Consider the following 12,122-nt stretch of genomic DNA (forward strand, 5'->3'; position numbering starts at 1 on the left):
AAGCTCAAGGAAACACAGGGTTTCTCACTGTCTTTCTGGGTCAGGTTTACTTCGGGGGAGCAGTGCTTTGTCAAAATAAGAAATTAAAGTATACCTTCTCAGGTCTGTCTTAGAAACACTCTCTCCAGAGCTGCAGGTTTCATTCAGCTTTCATAACGTTACAAGGCTTAATCTCAGTAAGGTTATCAGTTCTGTCATGTATTATAAACCCTCCAATCAAGGCAGTGGGAAACAGTGCTTCTATTTAATACCCGGAGAAATGGTGGAAGTCAGCGATTGATACCAACACAATGATGGGAAAAAGTGTCCAGAGGTGCTACTCACATAATCTCATTTTACAACATCTTGAAAATTCAATAGAAAGGACTCCACTAACAATACCATTACACACTACTGATTATTGTTCTCAAATGTTCCTAAAGCTCTAACAGCATAACTTAACAATAAAAATGCTCTATAAATACATCCCAACAGTGTACGTAACTGTATTTTTTTCCTTTAAAAACAAAAGGACAAGTGTTAGTCACAGTCATACAATTTTACTTTAGGTAGTTTCTTGGCTAAAATTGCATTATCATTTTCTAACTTATAAAATTATAAATAAAGGAGCTATTACTTGACATTGGAAAGAATTTCCAAGTAATTTAGAAAAGGTGGAGAATATTGCATGTTGGGTTAACTACGCATTTACATGTGATCTTACATGGAGAGACATATTTTGTTTATCATGAGCTCTACATTATTTCTGAAAGCATTTGGGGAGAAAGCAAACTTTCCTTGCAGAAAGCATTTATAATTTTCAAATTCCCTGCTTAAATGTGTCAATAATTCTTGGTTTTATCTTTTGCCTTTAAGGCTTTTGGAATAGGTATATTTTTCAAGTGAGTTAAAATTGTAGGAAGTTACTAGTATATCCTGTCCAAGAAACAAAAAACAAAACAAATAAACAGCTGAGAGCCATACATGCAAAATACGCTCCAGCTCTTGAAAAAGATTTCAAACTGGTTTAGGAAAATATATTTTATGCTTCCTGTTTGTGCTCACACCATGAAATGAGGCGAGAGTACATAACAGTCTATGTTATTAAGAAAAACACTAATATCATTTCCCTAAAAATATCACATTATTTCATTCTGTAATGGAGAGAACTAACAATTTTGTTTACATATTAATATTTTTGACTTAACACTAAAATATCTGATAAAATTAATCTTTTAGTTTAAGTTTCAATTTAAGTTATTTTAACGCTATTGATAACAGTAAACTATTAAGTTCGGAACATTCTCAAAATGATTTTTAAAACCATTGGGGAGGTCCACGTCCTTTCAAATAATTCATATTTATATCAATACTCACTTTCAAAGTATCACGGAGTTCCTTAAAATTTCTTTATTTAAAACATCTAATGCAAATTAAAATTTAATAGCAATTTTAAAATAAAATCTACATATTTTATTTTTAATAATGTTTTAATATATTTTAGGTCATTACATATTATCCATTTCTGTCATTGAGAAATCTGGTGTATTATTAACATATACCTGAAATATTTTCTTATAGCTGGACTACAAGGACAGATTTCTAAAACCTGTTTTATACTAAGAATCTGTAATACTACCACCTTACATTTTATTTAAATACCTTTGAAAATGATTATTTTAGGCCATATTCCTAGATGGTAATTTTACATATTCAGTCAGATTTGTTTACAGTTTTTATAAACAACATTTATTGGAGAATGCAAGAAGCATCAGAAGAGAAGTTTTAACTCCCTCAAACATAGTAAAATGATCAAACGTTTGGAATAGAAGCAAATTGTAAAAATGTGTCTTAACTGAGACGCTTTGCCCTAAGGAACCAAGCCTTTGTGTTTGATGATTCTTCCATAAACCTGAGTTTATTTTAAAAAATTGATCCTTTTAATGTAAGAAAGTTGATGGAGAAAGAATTCCACTTACAAGTTTTTCCACTAGACACTATAAAACTCCATCACAGCACCTCACATTTTTGGCATCTGCAGTTGAACCCCACAGTTGAATGTTGCCAGATCTTATTTTGAAAAATTGTGTTGTGTCTACAGAATGCAAATCATCTGAATGGAAATGGAAAGCTTGCTTCGTCCTCGATGCTCCATTTCAGTTGAACGGTGAGAAGACCCAAACTTCAACGAGACATGAAGAAATTTATGGAAAGAACAAGACCAAGAAAAGAGAGGAAAGGATAAGAAAAGGCAAGAGTAAAAGGAAAAAGCAAAGACAGCTAGGTTTGATTTGGAAAGACAGATTCCGTGACATGTTTCTTAGGGCCATTCTACGCAAATAGTGTTGCCTTCCCTGTCGCCATTGCTGGTCCACAGCGTATATATACTCTCTGTGATCACCCTTATTTGAAATATTTGACAGTTGATTAATTATTCAGTTTCTCATTTTTTCTTTGATGTTTTAATGACTTTCTCTTTGCTGAAGAAATTAAGACTGTCACATGTCAATAAGGAATGCTTTTCTAAACTTGGTGTTTGTATATTTTAGAAAAGATACTAGAGTATAACTTTTATTAACCTGAAAAATATAAGCGGGAAAACTTACTAGAGAGCTGGATCATCCTTGATGATTCTTAATTAGATACAGGTTAAATACTGTTTGCTTCTATATACAGTTCTTACAATGCAAACTTATTCTTTACTGTTTTCCATTATATTTCTAGATACTGTACCTACCTAAACTCTCATTTCACATTGGTTTATATTAACTCTCTAATGAACGATGTGTTCACTTTACTGAAGGACTAAGTCAATCTGAAAAGTAAAAGCAATAGAGAATTCTATTTATATAAATAGGAGGCTTACGTGAAATTCAATCTTGTACGTGCTTTATCTTTCTCAGGACAATGGTTCAAAATCAGCCTTACAACCAGCAAGAGAAGAGGAGAGTAAAAAACTAAGGAGTTCTAAATAATTCATGGATGTGCATGGAAATAATGTTTCAAAACTGAAGTCAGAAGCAGCTGCTGGGGGAATTTTTTTTTTTTTTAAGTTAGAGTCAACAACAGTCATATTATTTCAGGTTAGCTCACACCATTGTGTGGATTTACAATGCAACATTTGTATGTTTCCACTGGTTTGAGAAAGAAAATTTAGAAGACCTAAAACACACAAACAGCAAATATAAAGAATCCTTTCTAGTTCTCGCAGACGGTATGATTCCGTAGTAAGAAACACCATTCTGCTTGCAGAATCTACTCTAAAACATGATTCTGTATTTTCAAAAGTAAATCCAAACCTTAGCCAAACCTTTTCGGACAGTAAATCCCTCTTTCACAGCACAAATATAAAAATAAGGCAAGTTATTGTTCCTGGTTTTTTCCACATTGTTTATTTCACAAATGCCCTACTTATCTTGACATAGGTTTAGGATAAGGGTCATTGGAGAGGCTCGACAATAACGGAAAACCCACTTATTATCTGGGTAGGTCATTCACAACTCTAAGATTGAACAATGGTGTAGAAGCAAATTATTTATTTTTCAAATTAAGAGTGTGAACATAGCGATGGAAAAAGGAAAGTAATCAAGACTGTTTGAGGCTAAACATTGAAGTAAAACAGGATATTCTTTTAGATCATTTGGAAAGAAGACAATTGATAACTATGTAAGTGGAACCATTCATCTGCAATTTATTTAAATTGGTTTTCCTCCAGCCCCTTTGCATGGCAAGAAACTCATGTTCTAGCTCCCTGGACCAACATAAAGATAATATTTATAAATATATTTACTGGATTTAGATATAGATGAATCTAAATAACCCTAATATCTCCAGTTAAATAATGGATCATAGTGAGCTAAATGCTTTATGGAAATGTCTGTAATATCATAGATTAAACAATACATTCCTGAAAGTTACTTTTATACTAATATTTTAAGATTATTTATGTTAAATATTTTCCTTAAGTGATGATGATGTTGACCCTGTAATTAAGTGGGTCTGGGTTGGGGGGGGGGACATTTGTCATCTTTAACATTCAGGAAAGAACTACTTACTTATTTCATATAACTCAATGAAAAATTCCAAATTTTTAAATTAATCTCTCTTCCTACCAGTGCATACGTTTGACCCTATTTAAACCCTGAGGTTATAAGCAGTATATTTTGAGGTTTTTAAAAGATTTTAAACAGACTAGAATAATTTATATTGTTGAACACTAAAATGAATTATAATATTTTAAGTAGTAATATCAAGAGTTAGATAGATTTCTTAATTCACATTGCTAGCTAAAGCTCAGATATTGGCCTTGTTTTATCCTGAGCTATGTTCACTCATAAGATTGCAAATAAGAATTATTTGAAACAGAACTCTACATACACACCTGAAGTTGCAATTTTTTCCTTTTAATTATCGTAGGTATCATTTCCTGCTTTTACTTGTTATTAGTTCTGATACCCCAAAACGAATCTCTGTGTGCTTGATTCAAATCAAAGCCAGACATTTCATCCGATCTATGACTTCCATTAATCAGCTCTCCCATAACATTACAATTTAAAACAATGCCAACTGCCCCCCTGCAAGTTGTAGTTCATAGACAAAAGCCATAATGCAACACGTGACTTGGCAGTGAAAGCATGGTGGGTGGGGGGATGCGGATTTGATTCTGACTTCATTGGGTGCTTTGCATTTCCATTTTGATCATCTTGATATTGACCGGCTCTGCATTAATTAGCCTATGTAGATAATATGTGCACAACACAAATGAACTAGCTTTACTTCTTTTTTGTTTTTCTTTTTACCACGTCCAGGTTTTCTGACCTTCCTTATTTCTCAGTCCTGGGGGTTCTCTCTCAGCTCCGTCTCTGGCAGTTTACGGAGAGCGTGTGCTGTGACGGAGATCGACAGAAGCTGCCTTGTACATTCGCTATCCCATGCAAACCCCACTTCCATTTGCACGTGGGCCAGGAAGATCCAGGCGGTTTCATCTTCCTGACTAGCTTTCATCTCTCTGCAACAGCTGTCTGGTGAGCTCTGTGGTGAAGTCTCACGCAGGATCTGAGAAGAAGTGTGCTCTGATCAAACTGGAGTTGTCAACTCGAGTGCAAAAGTGAAAAGTCTGCCTTCCAGACATAGGCACAAAGATCGGCAAATGACCAGCTCCGCTTTGCCAAAAATCAGAAAATGATTTTGAGTTATTTACATGCTAATTTCAAATGATCTCTGGCTTGATCTGAGAAAAAGAAGTATGTAAAAATGGGCTAAAAAATGCATGTACAGATTTTAAAAAGTGAATGTTAATTTTTCTATTAGCACTTTAAAAAAATTGGCTGACAGCGGGTGATAACGTTAGATTGGGCTCCCCCATCTGCAGTGAGCAGCGTTCTGAGGTTACAGGTTTCTACAGACAGAAGAGCAGGGACATACAAAAAAAAAATCGTTACTTGGTCAAATGTTTGGTTTCAAAAAGAATCGTTTGTTGGTCTACAGCAGATGTGAGAGCATTTCAGGGAAACATTTACATATTTGAAACACTAGTTATGATGGGGCACTTTATTTCAGTGTGAGGGAAGACGTTTCCAACTTTAATTTTCTTTCTGGTTAGCGTTTAAGTAGGGGGGATGAGGGCCACTTCCTCGTTCTCAGAAGTAGACTTACCTACTTTTTTCCCTCTAACTTAAGAAGTGAGAAATCATTCAATTATGCCGACTATATTTAACGATTAGAAAGATTTTTCTATTCCAGGTCTTAAACTGTTGTGTTTCTTTTAACTTGGAGATATAGCTAATGGATAGCCATTATAATTATTTTTTTTTTTTAATTTCTATTTTCTCATTGCGTTCATGAAGCAAAGAGGAGAAAAGCTTTTGTTTCCCCTAAAGGAAGTTGTAAATTTTGAAGTATGTTTTTATAAATTCTCTCACATGTATACAGTCACTATTTCTCATCAATCGCATATGTGCAGATACAACAGCCCACGAATGTGTCTGATTATTGGGCCATCAATTTCACTCTTACCAAATAAAGTAGTTTGACTTTATTATTTACATGATTCTTAAAATATGTAGGCCAGTGACCACACAAATAAACACGGGCTTTTGGATCAGGGGACAGCCTGGTGTTTATGAACAAGGTTCTTTGTGTTTTTAACAATATCTGGCACATTGAAACAAAACTCTTTACTGAAACATGGAACCTGGATATTTGTGTACTTCGTGATCTATGCTGGGCAGGGGCCCCATCCTCTGCTCTGATGGCAGACAAGAGTATGAAAATCTGTTATTGCGTTTTGACATTTTCTTTGCACGATTAGGTCAGTTGGTAAGTCTCCACTCTGCAGTTCTTAGAAGCCCAGATTTCCTGTTACAATGCAATGTGGTTCTGATTACAGCCTTACTGAAGCCCAGACTTAGTACCTGTGTTCTGCTAGCAGTTTTACCCCTCATTTTCCGTGTTAACATGAGCAACTTATTGACCCTACCTTCTCTTCTTTGCCTGCGATGGTTGGGGAGATTGCGAATCCAAGGGGGTCACAGTGAGGAAACTGAAGACAGCGTATTATCCACATTCTGAGTTCTGGTACAATGCTCTCAAGCTGGAGAAGAGGACCATAATACACTCAAAACAAAAGTGTTTTTTCTAGTATAGAGTTGTGGCTCATCTGTTTTGGGCTTTAATTGTGACTGTCACCACAAGTTCAGTTCGTGAGACAACATGATTATCGTTCAGAGGAACACTGCCAAAGACCTTACAAACCTCTAGTCCTACGCAATATCATATAATGAATCTGGTCCATGGAACCATCTTTGCTCACACGACTCACACAGCTTCTTACGTAAGTTTGCCTTAGCATGTAAGCTGACTTACACAGTTTTCCTGCCTTTCATTCTCGCTCCCCTACATTCCTTCCCTCACAAAGTAGCCTGGATTTTCTTTCAAAAATGAATGTTGGGGTGTGTGAGTGGCTCAGTCAGTTAAGCGTCCGACTCTTGATTTCAGCTCAAGTCATGATCTCACGGTCCTGGGATCGAGCTCTGAGTCCAGCTCCATAATGGGCTTGGAGCCTGCTTAAGATTCTCTCTCTCACCCTCTCTCTCTGCCTTGCCCCTCCCTGGCTCACCCTCTATCTCTCCCTCTAATAAAAAACAAAGTGAAATAAATAAGGTTGTTTCTCTCTCTTGCTAGTATCCTCCAATGACTTCTCACTGCACTCTGATCAACTTCCAAACTCCTTTTTGTGTATTCAAATGCTTGACATGATCTGGGCTGTACCATTTTCTTGACCTCAATTCTTACCACTGTCCTTCTCTTTGCACACTGCATATCGTGCACAATGGCTTTCTTCCTGGTTCTGCCTTGAAGCCTCTGAACTGGCCGTTCCCTCTTCTTGAGAGCCTGTTTTCCTGCCTCATCACACTGATGACTCCTTCTCATTCACCCATTAGGTCTCCGCTGACCCATCTTGTCACTCAATTCAGACAACTCTTCCTGGGCCTCCTGATCTAAAGAATTCTCCGAGGGATTCTCTTTCAACTACCTATTTTATTTCCTTCACAGCACTCACTGCACTTTAATATTATTTGTTGCTTCATTGACTTACTAGTTTATTTTTTGTCTTCCTATGCAGGCATGTGTGCTTCCAGAGAAAAGGGACTTTATCTTATTCTCAGTATCCTTGTTGTTGGGTGGATAGACAAAAGACCGATCACTGAGTTTATCCAAGTCCACTAACCAGAAAAAACTCAAGCCTGGTTTCAGAGTCTAGCTCTGGTTATACTCTAGTATAACTAACTTAGAGCTCATCCTTTCGTTCCTCATTTCTACAGTTGTCTTAATTCTTGTCAGGGTCCTACATTCACTAGTTTTCATTATCCTGAATTCATTTAGTTTCTAGTAGCCCCTAGAGAGAGAACCTAACACATGCTAGGTACTTTGTGAATGTTAGTAGAACTGGAATCTGACATTTTATTTTAATTAAGTTGAGCAACCTCACATTACCACATAACATATTAACTCTACTAAAAAAACCATTTTCTAAACATAAAGCAACTAAAATTAGTGACATTCCTCCTGTTTTAATGTTAATACCTTAAATCTCTATGATGGGAGTTTTTATAGGAACATCTTTCAGTTAGGTTTTACATATTACTGTATCTGCTTGTATAGAATTTCTTTAAGGAAGTGTTCTTACATCTCCTTTTTTAAACAGGATTAAAGTTAGGTGACTCACCCAAAGCTCTGGTGAGCCAGTAGTAAAGGAAGTACCTGTGATTCTAATCTCTCCCCTCTCTCCCCCTGCCCCTCCCTCCCCTACCTTCCTGCCCATTCCCTTTTTAAATGTTTTTTGCTATTTTGTTCCCTTTGGATTTTGTTTTAAGTTTAAATTTATTTTCTTTTTTTTCAACGTGTTATTTAAAAGCATCCACAAACAAAAGCCTTGGGAATGGAAAGAGAGGCGTGGGGGAGAGATTGTGGTAAAAATCGGGAGATCTCAGAACTTCAAGAAACCTCTTCACCAAAGAGAGCAACGGCCGGGAAATGGTGATGTCATTCCTTTTCAAAAGTAGCCAGAAGGAAGGCTGGAAATGACCCATGCATATACTCATCGTTTATGGCAATGCTTTCTCTGTCGTGCACCCAGATCTTCAATGCCTCTCTTCTAAGCCATCCCATGAGCTGCGCCGCTGAGGATATTTAAAAGCTCTGCCTATCAAACACAATTTGATTGGCAGCTAAAGACTTATTTTCAGATGTGATGGATAAAGCAGAGGCTCTTAACTTCCTTTTCTGCTTTCTCATCTTCATGACACAGTTTTGTTTTCTTTTTTTAGGGAGGATAAAATGCATTTTTTAAAAAAAGTTGGTTTATTTTGAGAGAGACAGAGACAGCATAAGTCGGGGAAAGGCAGAGAGAATGAGAGAGAGAATTCCAAGCAGGCTTCAGCACTGTCAGTGCAGAGCCGGGTTTGGGGCTTGAACTTACAAAACTGTTGTATCATGACCTGAGCAGAAACCAAGACTTGGACACTTGACCGAAGGAGCCACCCAGGCAGCCTGATAAAATGCATTTTTAAGGGGAAGTGATGTTGCAACCAACCAACAGGAGTGGCAAAGATGCCTGTTCTCATTTCCCCAATGAGAACCATAAAGTAGGGCAAGTGGGCAAATACCTCAGGGCGATTCAGGGCGATTCACTGCAGCCCAACTCTCAATTCCAAGCAAGTATAAGCAGGGAGAAAATGACAAAACATTGAAATGTTAATCTTCAAATGCTCCTTGTAGACTTTCGTTTTTCTTTTTTTTGTGCATCTGGAAGGGTTCAATGGTAGGAGGAAAATGGGCTTGAAATGGCTAAGGAAATGCTGTGAAGAAAAAAGCAAGCAATTGGGAAAAAGGGCTTCTTCCATGTGGAAAAAAAAAAAAAAAGAATAAGGAAAAGGAAAAAAAAGGACGAAGCGCTCTGGGGCCGGCAGAGCACAGGGGTTACCGTCCTAGTCTGTGCCATTCAGGGCAGGGCACTGAGCCTCTGTGAGCTTGCTTGCTGTCTTTTGAGGATAATATTTATTTTGCAGTTTGTTTTGAGGTCTAATCTAGTACTAGGTTCATAGGAGATATTCAGTAGCTGATAGTTTTAAAAGTCATGGAGGTAATTTGAACAAGGTCGAAAATAAAGAACTGGGAGTCGCTTAGAGCAGGAAACACAGCATTCTTTTCCAAGTCTGCAGTAAAGGGAGAGGTGTCTTTACGTAGGACCCCTTCAGCTATACAGAAGCTATCTTCAGCAAAAACCCTTTTGAAAGCTTTTCCTGATATTAATTATAAAATAATATGGGCCTAAAAAATCAATAGTGACACTACGATCAGTTAGAACATCTAGAAAAAATGGTTTGGATGTCAGGCTACTGGCTTGTTTATGGGAAAAAGAGGGAAAAAACGGGTGAGGAGGGTTTTTTTTGTTGTTTTTTATTTTTGTTTTTTTTTTGTTTTGTTTTTTCCTCCTGAAAGCAAGGTTATTTGTGTTATGAAGTGAATTATTTGAATGCTTTTTTTTTTTAGTTTTCACCTGGTTATATTAGCAGCATATAGACACAACCTCCCTATACTCTGGGAGCTTGTTGTTAAGTATTTTTCTTTCATATTATTAAGAAAATATAGATAATCGTAGATATTTTTTTGTTAGGTTGTGTTTTCATTGCAACTTGTTATGTGGAGAGTAAACTTCAAACTTGTTACAAATTCACCAAACCAAATTCTGAGTTTCCTAAGGGTTTTGCTCCAATATAGTAGTAGCTTTATATGTTTTTTATTTTTATTTTGGTTTTTTTACTGATTTTATTAGTAATATGTATTAACTGATTAAAAACAAATAAATGCAAAAGCAGCCTCTATAGAAGTTCTATGGAAGAAAGAAAAAATAGTCTGTGAGTTTATTACTCAGAGATCATTGTTTTTGGGGGTATATTATCCAGATTTATGTAGTCATTCCCAATTCGTTTTTAAATGAAATCATGCTATGATATTTTCAATCTCATTTTAACTTAAAATACACCTCAGGCTTTCAATACCAATAAATATAGATTTGTCGTAATTTTAATGATTTACATAATAATCCGTTTGAATGGATACACTATAATTTATGTAACCAATTCTCCCTTTGGAACTACTTAAATCTTTATTTTCCCAATTCTTTTTTACTACTAAAACGTATACTTCTATTTGTCTGATTGTTTCCATAGGATTAATTCTTAACAGTGAAATTTCTAGGTCAAAGGAAATTCATATTTAAAATTTTGTTGATATATATTTTCAGACTGTCCTCATGAAAACTGTTCTAGTGTTTACAAATGGCTTTTCTCTCTTGTTAACACTGGACATTGTAATTCTTTTTAATCTGGGCTTATCTAGTAATATAAAAGTACCTCATTTTAATTTGCATTTCTTTATTTACTGTTAAGCAAGAACAATTTTTTTGTGTGTTTATTGGCTGACACTCTACTTTTGTGAATTGCCTAATCATGCCCTTTGACTATTTTTTTACTGGCCATTAATCTCTTTTGCAGACCAATTTTTCATAGCATCTTATATATTGGAGTTATGGCTGGTCATTTTGTTAATAATTCTTTTTAAATTCATTTTATAAATTCACAGGACCTGAAATTTTAAGTAAAAAATGACACAAATTTGTATGGGCAAAGAAGGGTGGGGACATATAAAGAAATAGAATGGACCTTAGGGAAAGATCCAAGGTCTCCAAAGTTATTTGAAATAGTAGCTAAATTACAACAGAAGAGAGGTGGATGACTCGTAAAAATTATTTTCCAGTAATTAACGTTTTAAAGAGTTGGCCATGTTCTAGAACAGGACGCCAGGATCCTCTTCTGTGGGACTTTGCAAATGGGTTTCATACCTTTCTATCTGGCTTGCACAACGTGAAAGGATAGGCCAGATGACTGTTCAAGATGTACCTTTGCCCAAAGTACTTTTTTTTTTTTTTCCTATTTTTACATATAAACTTGAGATTCTTAAAAGCCCTAATTCAAGGTACTTTTTAGTTCAGTTACCAATGCTATGGACGCTGTCCTTTCTAACGGGCTTAAAAAATGAGAAAGTCTAAACCATATTTCGAAGCTTAAGAACGAATAAAAGTAGCTCTCTGTTTCAGTTCTTCCTAATACATGAAGAGTGATTGTGACTCATCTTCCTCGGCTTTAATTTCTTACTGCTCTCTTGTGGCCATTCAAATGAACTGTCCAGATTTTTTTTTAAACAGATCTTACAATGTTAATTGTTAATAAATTATCAAGCAGAGTCATCAAGTGTTGTTTGTGTAATCAATTTGGAGTCTCTGACATTTGAACATTGAGGTTGCAAAATAATTATTTTATTACTAAACATTTACAGGCATGGGGCTGCAGAATAGGAAAGGCCTGCAAACTTCTTCTGATTTTTGTGAAAGCAGCCACATGGTTATTCATCTATGAAGTCACCAAAAAGCTAAAATTTGACGTAGTTCTGGCCCTTCTGACAGTAAAATAATGCAATTCCCAGCTCCTTCCCTTACTATGGCTTGGGAATATCAGTAGGGCCTAAGTTCAGTCATTATAATATAAAATAGTTCTTTTTTAAGGGTGGGGGGAATAACTTAA

The sequence above is a fragment of the Acinonyx jubatus genome, chromosome C2 (genome assembly GCF_027475565.1).
Source record: "Acinonyx jubatus isolate Ajub_Pintada_27869175 chromosome C2, VMU_Ajub_asm_v1.0, whole genome shotgun sequence".
In the NCBI taxonomy this organism is placed as follows: Eukaryota; Metazoa; Chordata; class Mammalia; order Carnivora; family Felidae; genus Acinonyx; species Acinonyx jubatus.